This window comes from Topomyia yanbarensis, chromosome 3, assembly GCF_030247195.1.
Source record: "Topomyia yanbarensis strain Yona2022 chromosome 3, ASM3024719v1, whole genome shotgun sequence".
Lineage (NCBI taxonomy): Eukaryota > Metazoa > Arthropoda > Insecta > Diptera > Culicidae > Topomyia > Topomyia yanbarensis.
In genome coordinates, this window is record NC_080672.1 from 253,147,690 (window position 1) to 253,175,148 (window position 27,459).

The 27,459-nt window shown below is 38.7% G+C and overlaps 1 protein-coding gene across 2 annotated transcripts in view; it reads left to right on the forward strand.

Annotated features, from left to right (window-relative positions):
- Positions 1–848: 848 nt before the first annotated feature.
- The window catches only part of LOC131689733 (uncharacterized), a 44,655-nt gene continuing 18,044 nt past the window's right edge, over positions 849–27,459 (forward strand). Inside the window, exon 1 of one of the 2 annotated variants that reach the window (XM_058975024.1) lies at positions 849–1,255. The gene's annotated coding sequence lies outside the window, so the exon portion shown is untranslated. The remainder of the gene's footprint in view (positions 1,256–27,459) is intronic. The other variant, XM_058975025.1, reaches the window with a different exon arrangement.

Below are 27,459 nucleotides of genomic sequence, written 5' to 3' on the forward strand. Positions count from 1 at the left end.
CAGAACCCTTCTGATAACACTGATCGAAGAGTTTACCTTGTACTACACCATAGTACTTTCCAGATTACTAGCCAAACATGTCAAATGGTCCTAAGTGAAAATGACAGTTTCTCTTTGTTTACTTTCTCTTTCGCTAATAACTCGTCCGTTTATACGTTTGTTCATTAACTCTTAGCATAATATGCTAGTCAAAATCAGCGTTTTTCGATATTTCCTGAAATAATATTGAAAAGTTTTATGCTGACGCCGTAATAATCGAAAATGAAAGTAAACAAAGAGAGGCTCTCATTTGCACTTAGGACCATTTAACATGTTTGTCGAGATTAAATAGGACATTGCAAGGTGACGTCATATGAGTAAAAATGCTCGAAAAAATGACAGTTCAGCGAGCTTGTTTACATGGTGTTAGAATTCGAACCGAGTTTCTTGTACTGGGTTAAACCAAAAATTTTCTAAGTCCATGTAAACAAGCTCTCTGAGCTGTCAGAAAAGTGAGGTTATACATTTTCATGCAATGCTCAATACAGAATCCCGCTCTGCTTTAGTTGTTGTTGTTGTTTATTAGAGACACCTGACTCCGCTCAGAACAGTGCATTCGTGTCTGCTTTAGGGCTTTGTGCTCTACTCTCTCTCGGTTATGTGAACCAACGCGCAAAGAGCGCAGCTCGTGCCACGGCGCGCACAAAATCAGACTCACGATCACCATGGACCATGCTGCTTTTGGCTGCGAGCCCTGCGCGATTCTCTCCCGCTTATTTATCAACTGTCTTGCGTGATGTTAGTATCTTTTCCTACATTTATAATCATTTTATTCCTTCATTGATTTTAGTTTTGCTTTAGTCGTTTGACTGTACGGTTGCAATTTCTATTTGGTCTCGGTTGAAAGACTCTACGTGCGTGTCAAGTCCGAGAAGAAAAGTATCAGTGCCGGGAACCTACAGATGGGCAGTTCGCGATAATTCTTTATGCGTGATTCAGTTATGGTGAAAAAATTGGCACCCAAAGGCACATGAAGTTATGTGATTTTTGGATGACGTTAACCGGATTTTTTATCTGGTGAGTTCAACTAGCCATCAGTGTCGAATGAACCTGGTGGACCAATGAGGCTTCAAAAGTGTAATTTCTGTCGGTGGGAATTACTACTTCTTGTTAAGTACTGCAAGACTGCATGCTGAGTGAAATCTGGAGAGACAACAGAAAATTCTTTCCAATCAGTGCCGCAACCCGGAATAGATGAAATCTCTCTAAGAAAAGTGTAAGTGAAAACTGGATCTACCCGTGTCTGACGATAAGAGCGAGTCGCCTTAATGGGCTGAATCGGATCAACAGAAGAAAGTAAAATCTTGTGGAATACCTGTCAAACGCACATCCGTATGTTATCTGTTATGATTTTACTCTTACTCTTGTTCGGCACATATGCGACATTTTACCAATGCTTCAACTGCGTACACTTCGATTGAGGAATGGCCATTCCGTTTCGTCGCAAGTGCACACAGGAGAAAAAGCCGCTTCGCTGTGGAAGTTGGTTGGACTATTGCAACTAGAATAACGAGATGCTGCAGCCTCGTTCATACAACTATTAACACTGCTGCCTGTCTGCCACAGACCGATCGATGTGCATTTATGGTACTGTAGTAGCACTGGTGGCGGTAAATGATTATGATATTATGATTGTAGTTGGGTTTTTCCTTCAACTGTGAAGTGTCATTACAGAAGAGTTTTGTTTGTTGCACTGAGGGAATATTGAATATCGGCGTTGCAAAATTTCGGTTTATCTTGAGTACGTGGTTCATTTTAAACAATAAACATTAATGATTGAAAACAATAACATTTTTTTTCGCTATATCTATTGTGAGCATAATACTATCATGGGTAAACATGAAAATTGGTTGAGATTCTCTCTTTTCAAAGCAACTACAAAATATGTTACTCTAAGTACAAGTGTCTAACAAAAAACATCTTTAACCTACAAGTAACTATGGCCGATTGGAACACTTTTGGATGTTTTGGATTGAGAATCTCTTCCAGTTCTAGAATCAATGGAAATGAATCGGATAAATGTATCTAATTCCCGATACACAAACGAAAATTGCTTTTTGTATATAGAAGATATGAAGGATTTACGGGTTGGCAAACTATGTCGCCATTCATTTCTGAAACAGTACTCCTATCTGTTACTTTCACGCGGTGCTAACAGGGGTACAAGCCACCTTATGCCGTTTATGCTTGAACTCGGGACTGGGTCGGTTTCTATCCCCAACCGCTGCTAGTTCGTTCACTTCGACAGGTTGACAGATTGGAGCCTGTCTCAGTTTCGTTTAGAGCGAGAGTGGCATTAGTGAACATCGGCTAAGATCTGATATCGTATGCTGACAGGGAAGGGAAACTACGCGCCCCTTAAACTGCTAGTGTGTTCGTCCTGCAGAGTGAATCTTTCGGTACAGTTAATGGTTATTTTGAGCAACTCGAAATTATTTATTATTTGTAGGTTCCCTACAAAAAAACTTAAAAATTCCATCCTCTTTTCAAACTAGCTATAGCTTGAGCTTGTGCGACCACCCCTGGCTGCTACTACGTTATCGATCTGAACTAGCTGAAGTTGCACAGGGAATCAGTAGCGAAACATCTTTCAATGTGCAACTCCTGGTAATCCTAAAGTGTTTATTGATCAATACCGGTGCCGGCCAGGCCCGAACGTAGATCGCGGAAGGAAAGGGAAGGAATTGTTAGTCCGATACTTGCTTTTGCTAGAGGTCGTATATACTACTGTGTACTCCACAAGTATCACGGGAGGAGGATAGTTGTTAGTAAGTATAGAAGTTGGATTCTACTTCTTCTTTACCGACGCCAGAGAGATGACTCCACTATCTGGACGAGATATCGATCCATCAACTCATGGACCGGGGACCAACGACTTTACTTCCCTTCCGAAGCAAGACGTGACCACAGATTATTTCACCTCAGAAAAATCTCAACGACCTCGGCTGGAATTGAGTACAACTACAAGTACAACTGGAATGAGTGGCGGTCACGCTTACCACTCAACCACCGACGCCGTCATCCATCCTTTTTTCAAACTAGCTATAAAACCTTTTTTTAAGAATTGGAATAACACATTACAATAATCTTAATTACATATTATCTGGGGCCTCTGTTCCATCTTTTGGCCACAGTATCCATATCCAGCAGAGGGTAACGATTAATGTGTGGTGGCAACTCCGTCGGGTTACGCCACGGCCAAAACCTTAGAGCAAAACGGAGGAATCTTGCTTGCACTGCTTCAATTCTATTAGTCCAAATGCTCGTATAACGACACCAGATGGATGCTGAAGCTTCCAGGATAGATCGAGCAAACAATGTGGATCAGTGAACTCTTTAGCTAGTCTTATAACGATGCCGAGGCTTCTATTCGTCTTTGATATGACATGGGAATAGGGGTTTCTGAAAGACAAGAGTCTAGAAGAACACTCTCGAGCGAGTTCCCAAAAACTGTGGAGTTCCAAAGTATTGGATTTTTTCTGCATGTGAAAGAAATCGTAGAGCATTTAGATACAGTAAGAGTAGAGCTTCCATCCCGGGAATTTATTTCCCGGGAATTCCGGGATTTTTGGATTTCCCGGGATTCCCGATTCCCGGGAAATTATGTTTTCTCATTCCCGGGATTCGAAAATCCCGGGAAAAAGATTTTTATTTGATTCCAAAAAGCTTACGTTCTGCAGATGAAATTTTGGAAATATTTTGACCGGCAAATATTCGAAGTGAGTGGTGATTGCAAATTATGCTTTTTGAACTTATTTGTCAATGGACTATATATTTTTAAACTTGCAGATATTTTTTTGTGATTTTTTCAAGTACATAGTCCAAGCCTTACTCAAGTAACTGCTAAAAAATGTGCGTATTTTCATGCAAAAATGGATAAATTTGCCGGCCGTTGTTCCGAAGCTTTTCCTTACAGTAGCGTTAGTGGTGCGCAAGATATATCTGCAACCGATGAGCCGATTGATCAGATTTTTTTAACAGTTCTTTTAACATTTCTTTTTAATAGTTAGATCTTGAATGGAATGGCTTGCAAACACAAATTAGTTATGGTTTCTTAAAAAATCGATTAGTGTTCATTTCAAAAACTGGGATGGTTTGTAGAGATATTTTGCCTAACTCAAACGCTATTTAAAATAAGGAATGTTTCTAGAATATCTGCAGAAGTATTTGGTCGGTTCATCGAATGCATGTATAATTTGGTTTGCGGAACTGTAACATCTCCTTTATCGTGAATTTTGAATACCCGGATATTTAAATTTTTGGTTGCATAAAAAGAAATAAAGAACGCTGTATCCGTCAGGTCATGTCATATCATGCGCATTCAAACTCTTTGAATGTCGCTTTCGATGATGCATATGAATTTTTGAAGGGCTCTAGCATCAAGAAATCCAGATACTTGCTCGTAACCAAAAATCGATGGTAGACTTCAGCCATCGCTGCACAGTTCGTACATTATCTGCTTGATTTTGATTCATACTTAATTCGGAATGATGTTGATCCTAATGTGATGAAAATGGATCACGTTTTCTAATTTGATCGGAAATAGCTGCAAACTATTCTGAAGCGCTTAATCATTTCATTCAAGGCTACCAAAGAAGGTGCTTTGCAGTTGAAGTTGATCACATTCCATCGAAATGTTCTGGTAACAATTTTGGACAGTAACTCCAGCAGCTGCGTTTAGTATATCGTCCCAATTGTAATCCTAATTATCAAAATTTAGGTTATACACATACCCAAGAAATATCTTTAAAAGAAGTTTTTTTTCCATACGTTTATTTGACACGGCATTTGCAAAAGCTTTTTACGCCAGTTTCTTTTTTTACATAGCACGTTACAAAAGTCCTTAAGACTAATTTTAACTATACTAGTAATTTGTCTAAAACTAACACTGAAATCACTTTATTATTTGCTTTTTTCCTTACATTGTTATATTTCATAATGATCTAATATTTTCGGGTGTATTTATTTACTTTTTTTCTGTTATTGTCTAAATTTAAAAACTGAATATTCTAGGACACTTTAATTGGTGAATGATTAGCCTTGGATGAGAGTATGAGGAGATGAATTTAATTAAATTTTGACAGACGCTGTTTTTAGAAAATGATAGATAAGTTCCATGTATAGAGGATCGCAATACGCCAGGATGTCTCTAACAGGAACATGGATTGGTCTTCCTCGGAAAGGTAAAGAATCTACTAATTGTGATCTGGCTTCACGATATTCAGTGCAGGACCAAACAACATGCTCAATGTCATGATAACCCACTCCACAAGCACAATGATTACCCTCAGCGAGCCCAATACGGTGGAGATGCGCATCTAAAGTATAATGATTGGACATGAGCCTTGACATCACACGGATGAAGTCCCGACTTACATCCAATCCTTTGAACCATGCCTTCGTTGATACTTTAGGGATAATTGAGTATAGCCATCGTCCCATATCTCCATTGTCCCAAGATGTTTGCCAACTAGCAAGTGTCCTCTGTCGAGAAGCGCTATAAAATTCATTGTAAGCAATGGGTCTTTCATATATTTCACCATCTAGTGCACCAATCTTGGCTAAATTATCAGCTTTCTCATTTCCCGCAATAGAGCAATGGGCAATTTTCTTGTTAGGTTACTCAGAGATTCTCGTATCTTCCCCAAAAAGAATGGATCATGATTATCAATCCTCTTTGAGCGTAGAGCTGCAATTGTGCTGAGACTATCAGCGAGGATAAAGTAATGGTTCGGGGGTAAAGTATTAATTATTTGCAAGCTACAGTGAATTGCTGCTAGTTCCGCTATATAAACAGAGGCGGGTTCTGCAAGTTTGAGAGAAATTGAAAAATTATTGTTGAAAATACCGAAACCAGTGGCCTCACTGATTCGTGACCCATCAGTGTAAAACATTTTAAGGCAGTCTATGGGTTGATATTTACTTGTGAATATTTTAGGGATCTCCCGCGAGCGTAGATGATCCGGAATACCACGAATCTCTGCTTGCATGGACGTGTCGAAGAATAAAGTGGATTCAGGAGTATCTAGTATATTGACGTATGTGGGAACATACCTAGCAGGCGTTATTTCTTGTGACATGTGATTGAAATACACTGTCATGAATCTGGTTTGGGGTTGAAGCTCAACAAGTCTTTCAAAATTTTCAATTACCAGTGGGTTCATAACCTCACATCGAATAAGTAAACGAGAGGAGAGATCCCAGAATCGGTCTTTTAAAGGAAGAACTCCCGCTAGTACTTCAAGACTCATCGTATGGGTTGACTGCATGCAACCTAGGGCAATTCGTAAACAACGATACTGTATCCGTTCCAGTTTAATAATGTGAGTGTTCGCAGCTGAACGGAAACAGATGCACCCATATTCCATTACTGAAAGTATTGTTGTTTGATACAATCTTATCATGTCACTTGGATGAGAACCCCACCATGATCCAGTTATTGTTCGCAGAAAATTTATCCTTTGTTGGCATTTCGTTATTAGATACCTAATGTGGTCTCCCCATGTGCCTTTAGAATCGAACCAAATTCCAAGGTATTTAAAAGTCAGGACTTGGGCTATCGTTCTACCAACCAACTGAAGCTGAAGCTGAGCTGGATCACGCTTCCTTGAGAAAACGACCAACTCTGTTTTCTCCGTAGAGAAATCGATGCCCAGCTTTAAAGCCCAAATTGATAAATTATTCAAGCTATCTTGCAATGGTTGTTGTAAATTTATGGCTTTAGGTCCTGTGGCAGAAACCACCCCATCATCTGCAAGTTGTCTTAAAGTGCATGGGCTGACAATACAATTATCAATGTCATTCACGTAAAAATTATAGAGAAGGGGGCTTAGACAAGAGCCTTGTGGGAGGCCCATGTAACTTATTCTGAGTGTCGCCAAATCGCCATATGAAAAATGCATGTGCTTTTCTGACAATAAATTATATAAATAATTATTTAATATCGGTGAAAGACCACATTGATGTAGCTTCTCCGAGAGAACATCAATGGAGACTGAGTCGAATGCTCCTTTTATGTCTAAGAACACAGACGCCATTTGTTCTTTTTTTGCGTAAGCGAGCTGGATTTCTGACGAAAGTAGCGCCAGAAAATCATTCGTTCCCTTTCCCCTCCGAAAACCAAACTGGGTATCTGATAGCAAGCCGTTCGCCTCAACCCAATTGTCGAGACGTCGTAGGAAAATTTTTTCCAACAATTTCCTGATGCAGGATAGCATTGCAATCGGTCGATACGAGTTATGATCGGAGGCTGGTTTTCCCGGTTTTGGAATGGCGATAACTCTCACTTGTCTCCAGTCGTGCGGGACAATGTTCTGCTCAAGAAGCTTATTGAATAAATTCAACAAGCGTCTTTTTGCTAGGTCAGGCAGATTCTTCACCAAGTTGAATTTAATTCTGTCTAGTCCCGGAGCATTATTGTTGCATGAGAGGAGTGCAATTGAAAATTCCATCATTGTCAAAGGCGAATCTATGAAATCGCTACTTGTGGGAGCATCACGAATGATTTTCTGCGCAGGTGCAGAATCTGGACAAATTTTCTTGGCAAAAATCTTCGCTTTCATTAGTCACGTTTCGATTCCTTATTCTTCTGGCTGTGTTCCAAAGAGTACTCATTGATGTTTCTCTTGACAAGCCATCAACGAAGCGTCTCCAATAACTAGACTTTTTGCCACGACGTATACTGTCAAATTTGTTTTGCAAAATGAAATAATTTTCAAAGTTCTCACGTATACCCCCTTTCTGTTTCATAATTTCTTTGTAGGCAACTTGTTTAGCTTCATATGCATCAGAGCACTCTTTGTCCCACCAAGGATTAGGGGGCCGTCTATTTATTGTCATTCCAGGATTGCATTTCGTTTGGGCTTGTTCTGCTGCTTCAATAATTAAACCCGCTAGGAATTCATATTCTTCGGTAGGGGGTAGCTCTTCTGTCGAAGCAAGAGAAGTGGAAATTAATGTTTCGTATGTTTTCCAATCAATATTTCGTGTTAAGTCATAAGGAACATTGATTGAATTCGTAAGGCCTAATTCACTGTTAATTGAAACAATGATTGGCAAATGATCGCTACCGTGAAGATCAGGTACAACCTTCCACGTGCAATCTAACCGAAGTGATGTCGAGCACAGAGATAGATCTAATGCACTTGGACGTGCAGGAGGTCTGGGAATGCGTGTTGTTTCGCCAGTATTTAAAACTGTCATATTAAATTCGTCACAAACATTGTATATCAAAGAGGATCGATTATCATTGTAGAGGGAACCCCACAATACTCCGTGCGAGTTGAAGTCTCCCAGTATCAGACGCGGAGCAGCCATGGATTCCACTACCTCAAAAATTTGACGTTGTCCAATTTGAACTTTGGGAGGTATATATATATAGAAGCGATAGACATGTCTTTGCCTTTAATATTCGTTTGGACTGCTACAGCCTCAATGCCAGCAATCATGGGGATGGTAATTCTATAGAAAGAATAGCACTTTTTAATTCCTAGAAGCACTCCTCCATACGGGGTGTCTCGGTCTAGGCGAATAATGTTGAAATCATTTAAGTTGAAATTAATGTTTGAGGTAAGCCATGTTTCACATAGAGCAAAAGCATCGCATTTTAAATTATGCAGTAAAATTTTTAAGGAATCAATTTTTGGTATGATACTTCTGCAATTCCACTGTAAAACAGTTTTGGGATCTTTCACCTTAGGAGTTGAATTAAGCATTGAAGGATATAATTGCTGCAAGGATGGGCCATTGAGCAATCAGCTGCTCTAAAAATGTTCTAATTGTTGGGAGGAAAGCTGAAAGTATACTCTTTAGTGGTTCAGAAATATTGAATGCTTTAAAAATCCAATCAACAATTTCAGAAAATTTCAATAATCCTACCCCCGGCTGAGGCTCAGAGGAAGTCGAAAATTTATTATTTCCAGTAATGGTGTTCTGTTTAGATTGTACGTTCCCAAAACCGGGCGGAATTGATTTCGGTTTTGAATCGGAATTTTTCGGTTTTGGGCGCAGTTTATCTATTGGTGGAGAAATTTTAAGGCCCTTTCTTGGCAGCTTGGGAAAAGAAGACTGTTTTCTTTTTCTGGAATTTCCGGGTAAAACAAACGATGTACCTTCGCACGCTCCGGAGTCGGAATCAGACTGTTCCGAAAATAGAGATGTGTAAGCGTTTTCTAAGAAGATGGGTTTAGGGGTAGCATTTTTCAACATTTCTGCATAAGAGCGCTTAGACCTCTCCTTCAAGGATCGTTTAATTTTATCCTCGCGCAATTTGTAAATGGGGCATGCAGGAAGATCATGCGAGTTTTTGTCCGGCGGGCTGAAATCTTTTTGCACTATTTCAACCAAGAATAGAACCTCTGGGAACTGCTCCCATGTCGTAAGAGGCGACTAACAACATGCTAGGAGTTCCTAGGCCGTCGTTTTGCTCCGTACCGAAGACTTAATCTGGACGGACCTTAAGGTTTTCCATATTACCCTCTTTCCAGTCTGTATTTAGTGAATCACTGACATATACTCACCTTTTCTGATTCGCCTTTCTTGATTGTGTACCAACGTTTTAAGTTTCTTCTGGCGGTTGTATATTAGCCGTAAATGACGAAATCTAATTCTACACTAAGTAACAGAATATATTAATATACCGGCACTTCCACGCCAAGGTTTAACTTCCAAAGCTTTGGTTTAAAAACCGTTTTTAAAAAATGGAAACTTTCATGTAGGAAATTTATTGAATTGGCCTAAGATGGAGCTGTCGAATTTCACAAAAAGCTTTTTATGTTGCAAGTGATCTGTAGTTGTGTTAAATTAGGTATTTTTCTATTATATTTGGAACCGTCTACTGACAAATCTACATTTACGAATACCTCCAAAAGTGACTCCTTGAGGTCTCATGAAGGCCTGACACTAGCTTTATGATACTTTTGCTTTTCTAAACAGTAATAAAAATCTCAACATTCAAGAACTTCACTTTGTCAGAAAATGTAGGGCCATCGGAAGCTAAAACTTCGTAAAATCGCACTCCTGGTCCTTTTTTCAGTGCAGTACTCTACGTCACTCGTTCAAATTTGCACCGCTCTTATGGTAGTCGGTATTTGCTAGTATTACTGTTCTCCCATCCATTCTGGTAGTCAAACGGTGGGATAGCAAAATTCTTACAAGTTTCCTATCTCATGCCTCCACGCGAGTCTAAGTCTATTGATGATATTTGGTCCTTAGACCGCAGAATGAGAGGGTGCGAACAGAATGAGAGGGTGCGAACAGATCTAGTCGAGAAAACATTGCCGTAAAAATGAATAGTTGATCGGAAATTAGCCCCAATACGACTAATCTGACTAGTATCTATGAAGACGGGTCAATACGTATTGAAAATTCGCCGCGTCTGTTTTTATGAACCTAATTTAAAGCTCCGTTATTGCTAACAAGCCCGTGCATCAGGTTAACAATCCTTTATATTTCCCTTCAGTGTTCGGTATTATCGCTCGTATACTTGTATTCCACAAACAATCCGATATGGAAAATAAGAAATACTTTCCTTGATTTATAACATCTCTCGCTATTTTTGCCTGTATAATGTGTTATCACTCGGTAGTTTTCAAGCCAATAAATATATCGTAGAGAAGAAGTAGCGAATTCTGTCCAAATACTGTTGCAATAAATAGTGATCCGGCCCATTACGCGGATAAGATTAGCTTTTCTAGGCAATACTCCCACGGTCGGCCGTGTGGAGTTCAAATTGCTTTTGTTTAGGGAACATAGTATACTCTCGGTAGCCGGCTGCCCAGAGTTTAAAAATAACCAAAAAGATGGGTGGGTAATGTCAGAGACATAACCGGAGTGAAGTAGAATACACTTTAGACCGGTAAATTCTGCTCTGGAATAAGCAATTTCTATGCGATTTTGTCGACTTTAGCACATTCATAGTTTATTTGGAGTATTTTTGGAATTATCAAGTTGACAATTTGCAACATTCTTTGAAAATATTGTTGAACTTTTATGAATGAAGGCACGCAAACGAGCGTTTGACCGTCGTCCTACTACCAGCATCAGAGAAGTAGCAGATCAGCATTTTTCGCTACATGGCCTGTACCAAACAAACCGCTCGTAAGTCCACCGGAGGAAAGGCTCCCCGCAAACAGTTGGCAACAACCCCCTGGCAACCCTATACCATCATATGGAGTTTGACAGCGACCGACATATATGGGGCGTTATAGCTATAAAGCCCCAAACAAAGAATTATGTTCGGCACTATGCTCGATATTCAAGCATTCCACACGACGTTTTGCATCTTGTGGGATGATTTAATAATTTAATTTAATCGACATTTTGTAACTAAATACAGCTTCTAATCATTCGGTTCAAAATCAATGTTTTGCCTTTCATGGCAGTGATGCTGGCTGTACAGAGACGTCGTCCTTGACAGGGGGCTGGTTGGCAACGAAGGTCGTGTAAAAGTGCCCCAGTCACGGTTGGCGTTAAGAGCCTCATCGCTACCGAACAGAAACAGTCGCCCTGCGAAAAATTCACAGCTATCAGAAATCGAGCGGGCCTAAATTGTGACCCAAAATAAACCACAAACCAACAAGTTGTTTTCAGAACCAGCCAATTATAAAGTATTATTATTATAAATGAAATTTTCCATTGCCTTACAACCTCCCTCTCCCTTTCCTCCCGGCTTGAATAACTATCAATCTTGATGATGCTGTGCGGCGGGGGCACTAGTTTTTATTATGGTGGAAAATTTAGGTTTGCGCGTTTTTCCCAAAAGTTTTTAGCTGTGTTGTTTTCAAAGAAGTTGTAGTTGAATTCAAAATAAAATAGTTTATTTTTATTGTCAGAGATGCACCTTCCAACGAAAACTAGTCTGGCTCGCTTGGAATCGAATTGTATGGACCAACCACTGCTTTCACAAAAACTGTTATTTTCAGTAATTGAACATTCTACATTTTTGTAAATTGAATCATTACACTAACCTGTCTACAAATCACACAAATAACTTTTTTATTTTGTGCCATTCGACTTGAAAGCGACGATATTGTTCACAAGTGGCTCACTTACCATCCAACGCTCTTGGCAAGCCACTTTCTGATGCTTGTAATAAAATTTCAATTCGATTCTTTGTCGATAAATTGATGGCCCTGAAAAGGGCCTTTTCTTGGGGCAGTGTTCGAAATTTACTTGGTGCCATCGAAGACGGCGTGCTTGGCCAACTCTTCTGACAGCAGCAAACGGACTGCGGTTTGAATTTTGCGGGAGATGCTGCAAACAAACTGCTGCATGCTGATGCTGCAAACGAACTGATCGTGAACAGCAGCATGCTGAGTTTTTATACCTGACTACAGCACAATGTAAGCTCGTCCTTTTTTGTGTTGTCCTCAATATGTGTTCTTCGTAGCTCCACCCCTTTGTTGGTCGACCACATATTTTTGATAAAGAACAAAATTGAAATTGTGTTTCCAATACAGAGGTTATCGAACACTCACGGTAAAAAGAGTAATGTAATACGGCACTTTGGTAAAATGTTTGAGAATTGAAACCGTTTTTGAATGCGCCTAGTAAACACGAAACTGTAAACAAACACACAAATGATAACTTTTTATTTTGTGTCATTCTACGTGAAATCTACTATATTGTTCACAAGTAGCTCACTTGCCATCGAACGCTCTTGGCAAGCTACTTTCGGATGCTTGTAATAACAAAATGTCAATTCGATTCTTTGTTGATAAATGGCCCGTACCAAACATACCGCTCGTAAGTCCACCGGAGGAAAGCCTCCCCGCAAGCAGTAAGCAACGAAGGCCGTGAAAAAGTGCCCCAGTCACGGTTGGCGTTAGGAAGCCTCATCACTACTGAACAGAAACTGTCGCCCTGCGAGAAATTCACAGCTATCAGCAATCGAGCAGGCCTAAATTGTGACCCAATATAAACCACAAACCAACAAGTTCTTTTCAGGACCAGCCAATTATATTCCAGTAAGATATAAATGAAATTTTCGTTTTCCATTGCCTTACAACCTCTTTCCTCCCGGCTTGAATTACTATCAATCTTGATGATGCAGTGCGGCTGGACACAGGCAGTTTCCATTATAGTGGAAAATTTAGGTTTGCGCGTTTTTCCCAAAAGTTTTTTAGCTGTGCTGTTTTCAAGGAAGTTGTAGTTGAATTCAAAATAAAATAGTTTACTTCTATTGTCAGAGGTGGACCTTCCAACGAAAACTAGTCTGGCTCGCTTGGAATCGAATTGTACGGACCAACCACTGCTTTCACAAAATCCGTTATTTCAGTAATTGTACATTCTACAGAATTAGTCACAACTATTTCCAATCAGCGCAAAAATCGAAGGTTTTCATTCAATACAACAGCAGATTTTCACGTTTGAAAAAACAGGCAGCATTCTGGCCGAAAATTTTGAAACGGAGCACCTATATCGAAACGTTAGAAAACGTTCGATTTTTGTAAATTGAATCATTACACTAAAATGTCTATAAATCACAAATAACTTTTGATTTTGTGCCATTCTCGTGAAAGCGACGGTATTGTTCACAAGTGGCTCACTTACCATCCAACGCTCTTGACAAGCTGATGCTTGTAATAACAAAACTTCAATTTCATTCTTTGTCGATAAATTGATGGCCCTGAAAAGGGCCTTTTCTTTGGGCAGTGTTCGAAATTTACTTGGTGCTGGTGTATATGGTAACAGTTTTGGTGCCATCGAAGACGGCGTGCTTGGCCAACTCTTCTGACAGCAGCAAACGGACGGCGGTTTGAATTTTGCGGGAGATGCTGCAAACGAACTGCTGCATGCTGATGCTGGAAACGAACTGAGCGTGAGCAACAGCATGCTGAGTTTTTATACCTGACTACAGCACAATGTAAGCTCGTCCTTTTTTGTGTTGTCCTCAATATGTGTTCTTCGAAGCTCCACCCCTTCGTTGGTCGACCACATATTTTTGATAAAGAACAAAATTGAAATTGTGTTTCCACTACGGAGATTATCGAACACTCAGGGTAAAGAGAGTAATGTAATACGGCACCTTGGTAAAATGTTTGAGAATTGGAACCTTTTTTGAATGCGCCTAGTAAAAATGTTTTCCACTTCACTCCAGTTTGTTTCTGACCATATTTGCAATTTACGTACTGAAATAAATCATAATTTAGGGTTTAACCCAAATTGCTCTCCAGGGAGAAACAGTCCATGAAACAGAAAATGCAAACTTATTCTTTGAAATGGTTTTGGTGGCCCTGAAAAGGGCCTTTTTTATAATGATACAAGTGAGTTCTACCTTTTCAACTTCCAAATCCATACAAAGTGCGTCCCTGCCGCTTCAGAGTATAGACGACATTCATTGCGGTTTTGCGCTTGGCGTGTTCAGTGTAGGTCACGGCATCTCGGATGACATTTTTCTGCACACCATCAGCATTCGTAGATTAAATTGGAGATGCATTTTACACCACCACGACGAGCCAGACGCCGAATTTGGTGATTCCCTGGATTTTATCACGACGAACCTTGCGATGACGCTTGGTACGGGAACGCAAACATGATACCGCTCATTGTACCGTCCGGACGAGCATGTTGCTCGTGTGGTAAGCGAGCACCCACTGATACAAAACAAGCTCGTGTGACCTGTATATATAACATTCCCGTATGTAATGAAACGCTTACATGCTCCTTTTTGACGGCTCTGCGTGGGATATGCTGGCAAATTGCGCATTTTCCTCGCTGTTTCCGAAGGATTTTCTGAAAATCCTTGTTTTGGTTTATTTATAGTAGTCGCAGTAATTCCGAAATTTAATACGAAATACGTGCACAAATTTCCGATCAGATAGTGCAAAAATATTGCGATTTCGTCCAGTAGAACGGAAGATACTCGCATTTCAAACCTGGGAAAATTTCTCAACTGAAATTTTTGAAACGGGACCCCATATTGAAACGTTAGAAGTATTCTACTTCAAAACTAAACAAGATCATCTCTTTTTCGAGTGATCGTGCACTCGAAGACTAACTAAACAACTACCTAATAAAACATGCTTTACAGGTCGCATCGTTTGCTTGGAGCGAATCCTAGACCTGATACCCTTCCAAACCACCAACTCCGCGACACCTATGGAAGAGTCTGATGAATCGTCGTCCTTCCGTTAAGTAGGTGGAGCATCAACACTTCCCGTCTACCTTATCCTTTATCCTTCCCCGTGAACGATGGAGATGGGGGCGGCCGGCAATGATGGCTATCATGCTGTTGAGGTTTTAATATGGGTCGGATTGGTATGAATTCCTACTTACCACTTCCTAAGCAACTCTTATTAGATAATCAGCAGTCAAACATGATGAAGTCAGTGTGCAATCCGCCAAAATCATCGTCACAACGCAACGCAACGCAACGCAACGCAACGCATGCAGGAAGATCATGCGAGTTTTCTCCGCACATTAAACATTTTTCAGAATTTTCATTGCATGTATCCTCCTGATGAGAACCCCCACATTTGCCACACCGTGCCTTATTGGAACAGTAAGTGGCTGTGTGGCCAAGCTGTTTACAATTAAGGCAATTCATTACACGAGGGATAAAAAGGCGAACAGGGAGACGAATCTTATCGATAAAGACATAGTTGGGCAGCGCAGACCCAGCGAAAGTCACTCGAAACGAGTCAGACAGTCGATAAACTTTTTTATCTCCTTCGTGTGATACTGAATGCAATTGCTTGCATTCAAGTATCTTTACGTCTTTAAGTATGGTGTCTTTGAAACGACCAACCCCATGCTTAATTATGTCATCAACAGTCAAACTCGATTCTGTGATGACCCCATCAATTTCAATTTCCTTTGAAGGAATATACGCTCTATACTCAAGCGTAAAAAGCTCGCAAGAAGCAATTGCATTGGCTTGTTTGAGACTACCAACGACAATGCGTATTTTATCTTTATTAACTTTGACGATCTCTTTTACATCCGAGAATCGCGAAGTCAAATCTTTCGAAATTTGAATGATATTTAGCGCCTTTACTTTACGCCTAATAAATACAATCCATGGTCCCGTTGACGACTCTGGGTAAATTTTAATTCTAATCGGGTTTACATTTTCAGCAGAAGGCTTAGGGGGAGGGTCTGTTACTCGTTCTCCCATCTCGTCATCCATTTTACCTAGCAAGAAAAACTATCACAAAAAGGAATGAAAAATATACCTGTTATACCGGTAGAACACACCTCATGTGTCACGTTGTAAACTCGGTGCCCGTTGTTTGACAATGTGACACTTGCTGTCCTTCTTCGTCGCGTTGCTTCTTCAGTAGAGAAATAGGCCTACCTGAAACACTTCAAAACTCTCTCCGGTTAAGCTGCTCGTCGGTATCACCACCACAAGCGCGCTCTCTCTGTTTCCACCACCGCGGTAAACAAACCTGTGGCTTGCTGCGAAAATCCCACTGTCGATGCGGCACTTTTCGGTGTCACTTGTTTTCCTTATTCGTCGTACCACTTCTGCGGTAGACAAATAGAGCAAATGGGTCTACCTGTGACGCTTCCCCTCTCGTCGATTAGAATTGCCCGACGACACAAATACAATATATTTTTTCTGTGTGTGCAGGCACGATCACTGTCGATTTCTGCCACCGCGGTAGGCAAATTCGTCTACCCGCGGTTTGCTGTCAAAACACCACTTGTCGAGGATGCCGTTGATTAAAAGAAGTTGATGTTGTGTAAACTGAGTGACGAGTTACCAAATGATTCAATGATGTGTAGTCCACCAAATCGACATCTTTTGACAACTGCTTTTACGACAGATATACATGCAATCAAACGGGTTTGAAAACTTTTCAATTTTACCTTTAGTTTTCAAGAAAATGATCCTTTTTTATTTTTTTTTCTGTATTCCCAGGATCCCGGGATTTCCCGGGAAATTTCATATTTATTTTCCGAATCCCGGGAAGCTGAAAACCGTCGGGAAATGGAAGCTCTAAGTAAGAGTCAGCAAATAGCGATTACACCAATCACAGAAATCGTCCCGCTTGAACCTTCGTTCGATCCGGCTACAAATCTTGATAGCTCCTGGTTTTCCTAGAGTTTTTCAACAGCAACAGCCTTTCTCAAGACTACCTATATTTTTGCTCGATCAGTCTTTCTCAAGACTCGAGACTTTCTCCTATTTTTCTACTTAATCAGTCTTTTTCAAGACTAAAACATGTTTCAAGAATAATTCAGTCCAAAGAAATATTTAATCCTTCCAACATGTCTAGGTCCTCCCAGAGAGGCCGTGCACCAAATATTAAAAATAAACGATATAGGGTAACTTCTCAACCCGAAAACACAATTGACTACAGCAACTCATTTGATGTTTTATCCGAATGTGAAACTGAAGAAATTTGAATATTTTCCTCGCATTGTGTGTAATGCCAATGAGAAGAAAAAGCATTCACCTTCGTCGATAACAGTGCACAGTGGTCCGAATCCAGAATTTAGGATGACAAAAACATTTGTGACTAAACTACTGGTTCTAGAGATTTCATGTCTTCGGAACAAATAATTTGTGTCAATTGGGGCATCTTTTGATATGGGTGCTATTAGGGTGGTCCTTATTGTTTGTACGATCTGAAAATTATTTTCGAAATAAGAAGATCTTATTTTAAAAATAGTTGCTAGGTTACACTGACCGTTTTACTTTTAATGCTACAAATAGTAGTAATATACTCAATATTCAAACTAAAATAAAATGAGTTAAACAAAAATGACCTGAGATTTTTTCATAAAATATACTATCAATTGTTATCTTTCGAATGCAAAAAGAAGAAATCAATTTCACTTGCTCCATTTTAAGATATCAACATTTAAAAAGGTTGTGTTTTTTGCTAAAAATGTTCATAACTTTTGAACTAAATGAGCTATCTCAAATATGTCTATATAAATAATATTCGTCTCAATAAGCTCTAAAAGTTTTGTGAAGACGCTATTGACGGAAAAAAAATATTTAAAAAGTTATAACGAAAAAACTGATTTTGTTAGGGATACCCTATCACACAACATTTTAATCGCTGTAAAATTAACACCATTCAAGTTGCAAATATGACGTCCTCAGCAAAGTTGCTTGAAAAAGGTTGTACTACAATTTTGCGGAACACTTCATTGTTCTATCTCTTCTTATTTCGAAAATAATTTGCAGATCGTACAAACAATAAGGACCACCCTAATGTCACCCACCTCAAAAATTGCCTCAATTGACACAGATTATTTGTTCCGAAGACATGAAATCTCTAGAGCCGGTAGTTTAGTCACAAATGTTTTTGTCATCCTAAATTTTGGATTCGGACCACTGTGCAGTGATGATCGCCGACTTCAGAGCAGTCTTCAGTGAAAGTCTCTTTTCAGATTGGTCGAAGAGAAAAATGTCGAGTTACAACGGCCACAAACTACTACTCCAGTATCTTACGGAGAAGTTATATAAATTTTATTCATATGATTTCAAGACAGATAGATCATTCAAGGCTGCCCTTAGCGCAAGGTCAAAGTTTGGACAAAATATCCAACGAAATTTTTTAAAAATTACTTCTCAAGTTATTCGCATGAACACTAGCACGCCAGCACACTAACACGGAATTATCCAGGAGCTTTAATTAATTCATTTCAGCCGTGATGAGGTTAACAATTTGAAAGTATTAGAAAAATCACGTTTTATCTTCCACGTGTCAGTAAAGTGGGAACATTATAGACGATATGGGGACAGAATTCAAAATCTGACCCAGTGTCGTAGATGCCAAGGCTTTAGGCGCGGCGCAAAAAAATGTCATTTGAATTCCAAATGTATGATCTGTGGTGATAAATCGCACACAAAGGACAATTGTCCGGTGAAAGAAATTACAAAAAGTTTTAAATGCGCTAATGGTAGCGAAAATCATAAATCGAATTTCTGGGCATGTCCTATTCGAGAAAAAATTATAAATTATCGTTCAAAGCAACATAAACAACAAATAAACTTCTATCTCCGTCACACCATCCTATAATGGTGTGTCATCTTATGCTTCAGTGGCAGCTAACACTGCCAAAATAACGGCTACCTCGCCTCCAAGTTTGTTCACACACAACGCTTCCTTTGCTCCTATGGATATAGGTAGCATAACGGAAAATAAATTGGATTTCTTGCAACAATCAATGCTACAGCTAATGATTGCTGTGTTAAATTCTACCTCTATGTTTGAAGCTTTTGAAACTGGGTGGGAGTTTGTTAATAAAATTGTAATGAATTTAAAGTTTAATAATGACTTTAAATAATCATTTAAATTTATTAAATTGGAATTAGAACGTGCGAAGGCGAATTTTTCGCCTTCGGCGCCGCCGAATTTTTGAGGATACATAAAGTCCATATAGCCGTTGTAACCGAAATTTTTTTAAAGCAAATATTAAATTGAAGAGTAACTCTAATTTTGTTATTCATCGATTTGATCGAAATGTTGGATTCGGCGGAGGAATCGTAATAGCGGTTCATCGCAGGATCAAACACTGCGTCATACCGTCTTTTGACACCAAGGTGACCGAGAGTGTGCGTATCGAAGTTGAAACCAATCTTGGTATCATTTTTATTGCTGCAGCGTATTTGCCTTTTCAGTGCACTGGCGAGCAAATTAATTTCTTGAAAAGAGACTTACCAAAACCAAGAAATTTTTCATAATCGATCATTTAACGCTAAACGCCGTTCCTGGAATAATGCTCAAAGCAATTTCATCAGTAAACTACTTTTAAATGATTGCTCTGCTGGTTATTATTAAATTTTGTTGCCGAATGGACCTACGTGCTATCCGATGGTAAGGAATCCATCAACAATTGATTTAGTTGTGACAGATCAAAGTCACATTTGTAGCGAATTAAATACACATGCTGACTTTGATTCTACTCACTTTCCAGTAACTTTCTCAAGAAGCTGTTTCCAATCCCATTAGCTCAGTGTCTAATTTAGTTATTGGTTTTGTGCTCATCACGCGCAAAGCTGGTTGTAAACAATTTTCTCCTTAATGGAGAAAAAATAATTTTTACCAAAATTGTACTCCACTAAGGAGAAATATAGCATAGGACGGTCCACAATGCCAGAGAAATTTATTAAGCCAACGCTGGTTTCTTTCTCTGGCTGAGATATGGGAACACTTGTGGTTTTTGATGTCCCAGGAAGCACTGGGAATTCCCTTTCTTTCTTATTTTTGGAGGACCTTGAAGACACACCTTCTGGCATTTACAACTAAGCTTAGGAGAGGATATGTTCCTTTTTTCTATTGCTTCTAGATACAGCAGAAGATGTTCCCTCCTGGGGTTCGTCACAGTTGCCTTCGTTAGTAGACAAGTTAGTATGTGTTCGTAGAGACCGGTGACGTAGCATTTCAACTCTCTTTAACATATTTTAACATACTCTGGTCTCGTTCGCAAAAGGCTGGTAGCCAGCAATATCATTCGCCTGGTTTAAACTATTTACCACGACCCGAAGTTTATCAGGGCGTATTTTCAATATTTCTGCCACGGCCGAATATCGTTCCGTCAGAACTCGAGAAATCTTCATTAAATTCAAGCACTTTTTGTTTTTGGTCTGGAAGAAGATCACGTAAGGTTCGGTGGATAAGCAGGGATAAACCATGAGCCGGGGGAAACCGATTGTGTTTCGACATCCTTCTCACCTTGAGGTGAACCACTGTCAGGGGAAGTCATTTTTGCACGGGCCTATCGCCCAGTACATGCTTGTAGGAGAACTAAAAAGGTAATATAATAGCGGTACTTATCATGGATAACGGCGGGCAGCTCACAAGAGACGAAACACTGCTATCGCCTTGCTGGTCGACTAACGGTAACGCGCGCACACAAAAAAGTCCAGAACCTCGAAGAGTCGGGGAAAGCACAAGATAATCTTGAAAGCGGATTAGTACTGTTCTTTATCGCTATACACTACACAGACTGGAAATATCGACTTGTCGCTCCGGGAGTCTCCGTACGAATGATTTGGAAGTATTTGGAATGATTCCGGTGCGATATTCTACTTTACGTTTCTGTTCTAGTTATTAATTTTATTTTTTATTCCAAACAAAAAGTTAAATTTTCTGAAAAAATATGCAAACTATTACAATTAATATTTATAGAAATCACTGATAAATTTATAGTGCGTAAGAGTTATACAACACATGTCTTACCGACACGTAAGACATTCCGATCTTTCACCGTGGAATTGCACAATTGCAGTCGTTCATTGGCAATAAATTAATAAACAAGATAAACAGAACGCCCATTTATGTTTCTCTGATGCTGCTGCGCATTTCCTTTCATCATAAGTCTTACATGCACCGGTATAATGAACGGGTTAGCTTGCTGAAGCATAAAACTCAGGTTTATCCGATGTGGTAAAAACCAAGATAATCGATAATACTTTTGCTGTACAAGCAGCTTCAATCAGTGTTTGAGAAATTGCAACTTTATTGCGTGGTGAAGTGTAGTGCGAGTTCTAAAAGTTTTACATTTATCAATTATAATTTGCATGTTCTAGAGATATGAATTTTAAAAAATTGCAACTTGTTGCATGGTTTTCAAAATCTACGAAAAATTCACCGATTTTTGGCAAACGCATCTAGACCGAAGAAAGCTTGACACCATACCATCAAAAATTGTACGGAGTTTGGAATTAATAATAAGCATTAGCTTTAAATTCAACTCACAGTCATTACGACAATCGAAAGTTTTCACTCCCGACAGCTTTGTAATATCCAATGCTTGCAAAGTAGACGGACGCGCGCAAAAAGTAGGAACCTGTTCCACATACAAATTGCGATGGTACCTGCAGTTGATCGACCAAACGACATGACAATTGATGGTGTGACTGATAAATAGGCAGGGCGATCATTTATTCAACCCCACAAAACGGTTCTTCTGATGCAGTGTGGAATGTAAGCAATATTGTCAAGTGCGCCGAAATATCGTATGGAAAATTTGTCACCTACAGTTATGGGGACAATTGGATTATTATCAGGCCCGAGGCTGGGAATTTGAAAAGAAAGTGGAACAATATGAATGCATTCCTACCACGAATAGGCGATTGTGCTCCTTCCGCATCAATTGGCAGAATTAGCATTTGCTGCGTAATTTTTGAGGCTTTGGTAATTTGTTCTTCGATGTTTCCTTATTCTACGAAAATCGTGACGTTATTGCATCTTGTCCCGTTCATACTCAACCGGTTTAAACGAGGTTTGGGCATTTGACAAAAATTTTCTCTTGTAACTTAGAAAAAAAAATAGAAGTGTCATTAGTTTCCAAATATTCTACATGCGAAATTTGATTTAGTTCTAGTAACGCCTCACAGTGGCACGACGAGTTACAAAACCCCAAAAATTATCAATGTCTTGCAATTCTTTTGTAAATATTTATTTTATTTTTCTCTCATTTTGAATAAAATTATCTCGAAATTTTACGATAATTCGATGAAAAATGGATTTTTAACATGTTGATGCAAGTGATTTCGAGGATTTTTGTTCAATTCATTAGTATTGTTCGTACCTTCGAAATTTAAATGGCGATATCTCAAGAACTACATTACCGTTTGGAGAAGTTTTGAGTTCTTTGGAAAGAATAATGAATATGCTAAACTTTAGATGTAAGCTTTTATGTTTGTTCTGCATTAGGAAAACCCAATCGAGAAATTCAATGTCATATCAGCAATTTATTTTATACGTCTTCCAATTTTTGAGATGATCTCCCATGGGTCACCTACCATGAATCTGACTCAAAATTTAGTGTAGTTTCAAGATGTACAGGCCTCGCATTTTTGCATTAAAGTTGTTATATCGAGGTTTTTGAAAATAGCTATATGGAGACTGTGGCTGATTCATCTCAAAGATGCCAGATTTGCAGACAAGTCTGCAAATTCGCAGACTTTTAATTTAAGCTGCAGATTTTTTCGATGACGCAGATATTTGCAGATTTTTCCGTTTGGTTGCAGATATTTGCAGATTTTTTAGTTTGGTTGCAGATATTTGCAGATTTTTGGATATAAAGGCTTTTGGTTGCACTAGCTTGCCTCACATTTTTTGTTCTTCCCAGACTTTTAAAATTATTATTGCAGACATTTGAAAAAAGTACCTGGCATCTCTGATTCATCTTCTTTCAAATTGGTTGCCTAAATAACAACATATTACTGAAAAATTAGTGATTTTTACTAGTTTTGTCAACAATTTCTGCTATCCGATGTGATTGGCTACTATTATTATCGAGTATATTAACCCTTTAATGGCCAACGCCTTCAAATGGGTTTACATAAAAGTAGTCGAAAAAAAATTTATGGAATTTCAAAACTGAAATGGATTCAATGACCCAAAATTAGTTAAAAACCCAATTTTTAGCCACAAAAACCAATTTTCAAAATATTGGCACAACTTTGTATGGACAGGTGCCACTGTGCGCCGTTCAGAGAAATTGATTTTATAAATTGCCAACACAAAAACAGCTCTCGAAACAATATTTAATTAAGAATCATAACAACACATTTTTTGAGTTTCAAGATTTTGCTAGCGTACTGCAGTACATTGATTTTAAGTTTTATCGACTTTCTAAAATTATTCTAAAAATGACAAGGATAACTTTCCAAGATGTCATTTACATGCGAATTCGACTCCCGCTGAGCAGTGGCTAATCGTCACGCCGGTTTGCGTTTAATAGTAATGCGACAAATCAATAAAAAATCCGTTGATTATCATTTTCCTCACTTCACTTTCGTCTGAAGCTGATGCACATATCCTACCGTAAATGCGTAGCCAGCTATGCTCGCTGATCGTATCGCATTAACATCCTCCCGCCATCATACCTAAACTACCTCATTAGTACTGAGGAAGAAAAAACAAGCTAAAAGTTGGGTCAAGGTTTCAGTAGGTAGGAGTGGGTCTATTGGTCGGAGCGCGAGTCAGGTGACCGACAACTTTTTATGAATCTGTACGAGAAGACAGTGTGGAGAGGCTCATCTCTTCCAGCACCCCTTCACGCCGCAAAAGGCTTTAATGTCTCATGTAATAAAACTTGTTTTTCTCCGGTGAATTTCGCGATACTGTGAGATGGCTTTCGAACCCATGGCTGGCTGGAAGCGTTCAAGTTCAAGCGGTGCGGAGGAGACACAACTGGGTACCATCCATCGTGTATGATTACAACCAGGTATGTATCGTTTCCGTCGTCACCACACCGCTGCCGGGCATTAAGAGTTACCTGCGAATGGCCGATGCAAGCGTGATCACAAAACGCTATATGGGAAGAAATAAGGCTATCGATTACTTCCGACCAAGTGAAGATGTTGCTTCTGGGATGCCTTTTCGATTTCATGCGGTATGTGCATTTTTGGAGTGAGACTCGGATTGTTTTTAGGTCACATGGTGGAGTTCGCGATAGGATGACTGTGCCGAAAGTGAACATTGTTAGTGGGACGAATGGTTCAATGAACCGAGGGTTATTCCGTAGATGGTCGCGAATACAATGAATGAATCAGTCAGAGAGTGATAGCATTGGCGGTTTCGCAAATGTTTATTTCGTGAGCGCTATCTATTTCCTATACCACAAGAAACTAATTGTGAAATTTGAACGGCATGTAAATCAATACTGTTGTAAATATTTATATGATATTACCGTAACCTATTTTTTAAACTGCTTTATTAGTAATAATAGTAGTAATATTTTTTCAACCATATTATTACTATGCCAAATTTTTACTCCCTAAAAAGGGAAAAATGCATGAATAAATTTGTGCATGGCACAACAATCATCTCGTCAGTAACTGGTACCAACTTGGTGTCAGCTAGACAATAAATTTAAACTAGCACCAAAGAAGTTCCAGCTAGACACTAAACACCAACAGTGCACATAACTAATGTGAGCACCTAAACAACAACCTGATCATGAGTAGTATCTCGGAAAGCGTACTCTGGAAAGACAAATTGCTGTCAACGTCAATGCAATTATTAGAAACAAATTGAATTTTTTTAAAGTTAGACCAAATTTTTTTTTACATTTTTTTTCTTAAATTATTAAGAATCATGTTGAAAAGATTGTATAAAAATTTGGAAGTGGATATCAAAATACTTTGCGAGATATTGCAATTGTAAACTTAAAACAAGCTAATTTTACACTAAACGCCCAGTGATAGGCCTGTTATAATTGAAATATCTCGTAAAATACTTCGAGTTCCATTTTGAAATTTTCACACAATCTTCTCGATATATTTATAAATTATTCGAAAAGACAAAAAATGTTTTTTCTTTGGCCCTAAAAAATTATTTGCTTCTAACATTTGCAGAATACATAAATTACATAACAAAACCAAATATTTAAAAAAATCCGGTTAGATCATGCGAAAACGCAACTTTTAGTATTTAATGCTTTTTCCACTAATCTAATAGTTATCAAGGATAGGAAAATGTTCAATTTTATTAAATTTATGAAATTTTATTAAATATTTTATAAAGTTACAAAACTCATAAAACATATCAAATTCAACCAAAGCCCAAAATTCGTGTCAATAACTTTTAGCTAAAGAATGCAAAAAAACTTGGAGGGAACTAAAATTGTAGTTGTAAATCTGACGTGGAATGACTCGCATTCTACAAATTCAAGACTTTTTTGGTGATATCTAAGTGTTAGAAGCAAAAAAAATTTTAAGTCGTCCTAAAAACAATCTGGTTTTTGATAACATAAATATATTAAGAAGATTATTTGAAAATTTCAGAATGGAAGTATTTTACGAGATATTTCAATTATAACAGGTTTATCACTGGGCGTTTCGTGTAAAATTGCCTTGTTTTGAGATTGTAATTGTAATATCTCGCAAAGTATTTTGATATCCACTCCCAAATTTTTATACAAACTTTTAAACATGATTCTTAATATTTTAAGAAAAAATATGTAAAAAAATTGGTCCAACTTTAAAAAAATTCAATTTGTATCAAATAATTGCAAATTTCATAAGTTATATAATAAAAAATAATTTCTTGTAAAATTTTTTTGATAAGCTCATTTGAAAACGCAACTTTTTTTATTTAATATTTTTTCTATATATCGAATCGTTTCCGAGTTATCAGCGATTGAAAAATATTCAATTTATTAAACTTCAAAAGTTCAAAAACTAATAACTTGAAAAAAATATCATATTCAGCAAAAACAAAAAATACGTGTCTAATATTTCTAGCTAAAGAATGCAAGAAAATTTTTTAGAAGGAATCAATATTTTGGTTGTAAATCTGACGTGGAATGACCCATATATAGAGGTCCATATGCATGTTAGAACCAGTTTTTGCTCTTGTGCCAAATAAGTAACTTCATGGCTACAGCGTTTGGACACTACAATAAGCGGTATACGCTATGGATTTACGGCAGTGGTGGCATCGCACACAGTTAAATCGTGTACGAATTTTTCGGATACCAGCGCGGTGTTACAGAGTGATTTGCAAAGTGTGTGGGAGGGGTGGTTTTGGATTGAGTTCAGTAACTACAGGGTGTGACTGCTTCAGAGTTTGCGTTTGCAATAATTTATTTTTATGCTTTTGTGCGTGTTGTGTCAATCCATGTTTTCGACGATTTTTAAGTACGCTGGGGTAACGAGCCTATTGGCACTCATGTTTCAAATTTCGTATATATGTGATACGTTTTTTGCCTTTCTCATATAGAAAGATTACGCAATCCCTTTGCAAAATCGGCAACCTAATCCCGGTCCGAAGGGCCGAGTGTCATACCATTCGACTCAGTTCGTCGAGATCGGAAAATGTCTGTGTGTATGTGCATATGTGGAAAAATGTCACCTATGTTTCTCAGAGATCGCTGGACCGATTTGCACAAATTTAGTCTCAAATGAAAGGTACAACCTTCCCATGGGCTGCTATTGAATTTTTGATTGAGTGGACGGGTTGAAGAGTGCGGCCACACAGCAAATTCCCATATAAACTGAACTGAAAAATGCTCAAAGGGAAAATTTTAAAATTAAATCGAATTTGTATTTTTGATGTCAAATGAGTTTAAAATGCATGAAACGTCAAGATTTGATGCAATATCAAAAAAAAAAAATTGACGCAAAATGATTTTTTGAACTATGGCACATTGTTGCCTTTCTCATATAGAAAGGTTATGCAATCACTTTGGAAATTGTCAACCTAATCCCGGCTTTTGACTTATATAGATTTTCTCTTCTCTTACAGGGATGTAGCTAGGGGTATGTAGTGAGGGGTTTCCCCCACGTTACATTCCCTCCCAGAACTCCCTCCCCCCGCAAGTCACTCCCATCATGTCCCTCCCCCCATCTAGCCACCTCCCCTTACAGCCCCCCAACAGATCATCTTCAAACGTCCACCTTATGTACCCTCTTCAGACCCACCCATCTCTCATTCCAATCCCCTTCCCTCTGCTGGTATTAGTATAGGTTGGGGGGTGCTTCGGTTGTGTGTTATTCAT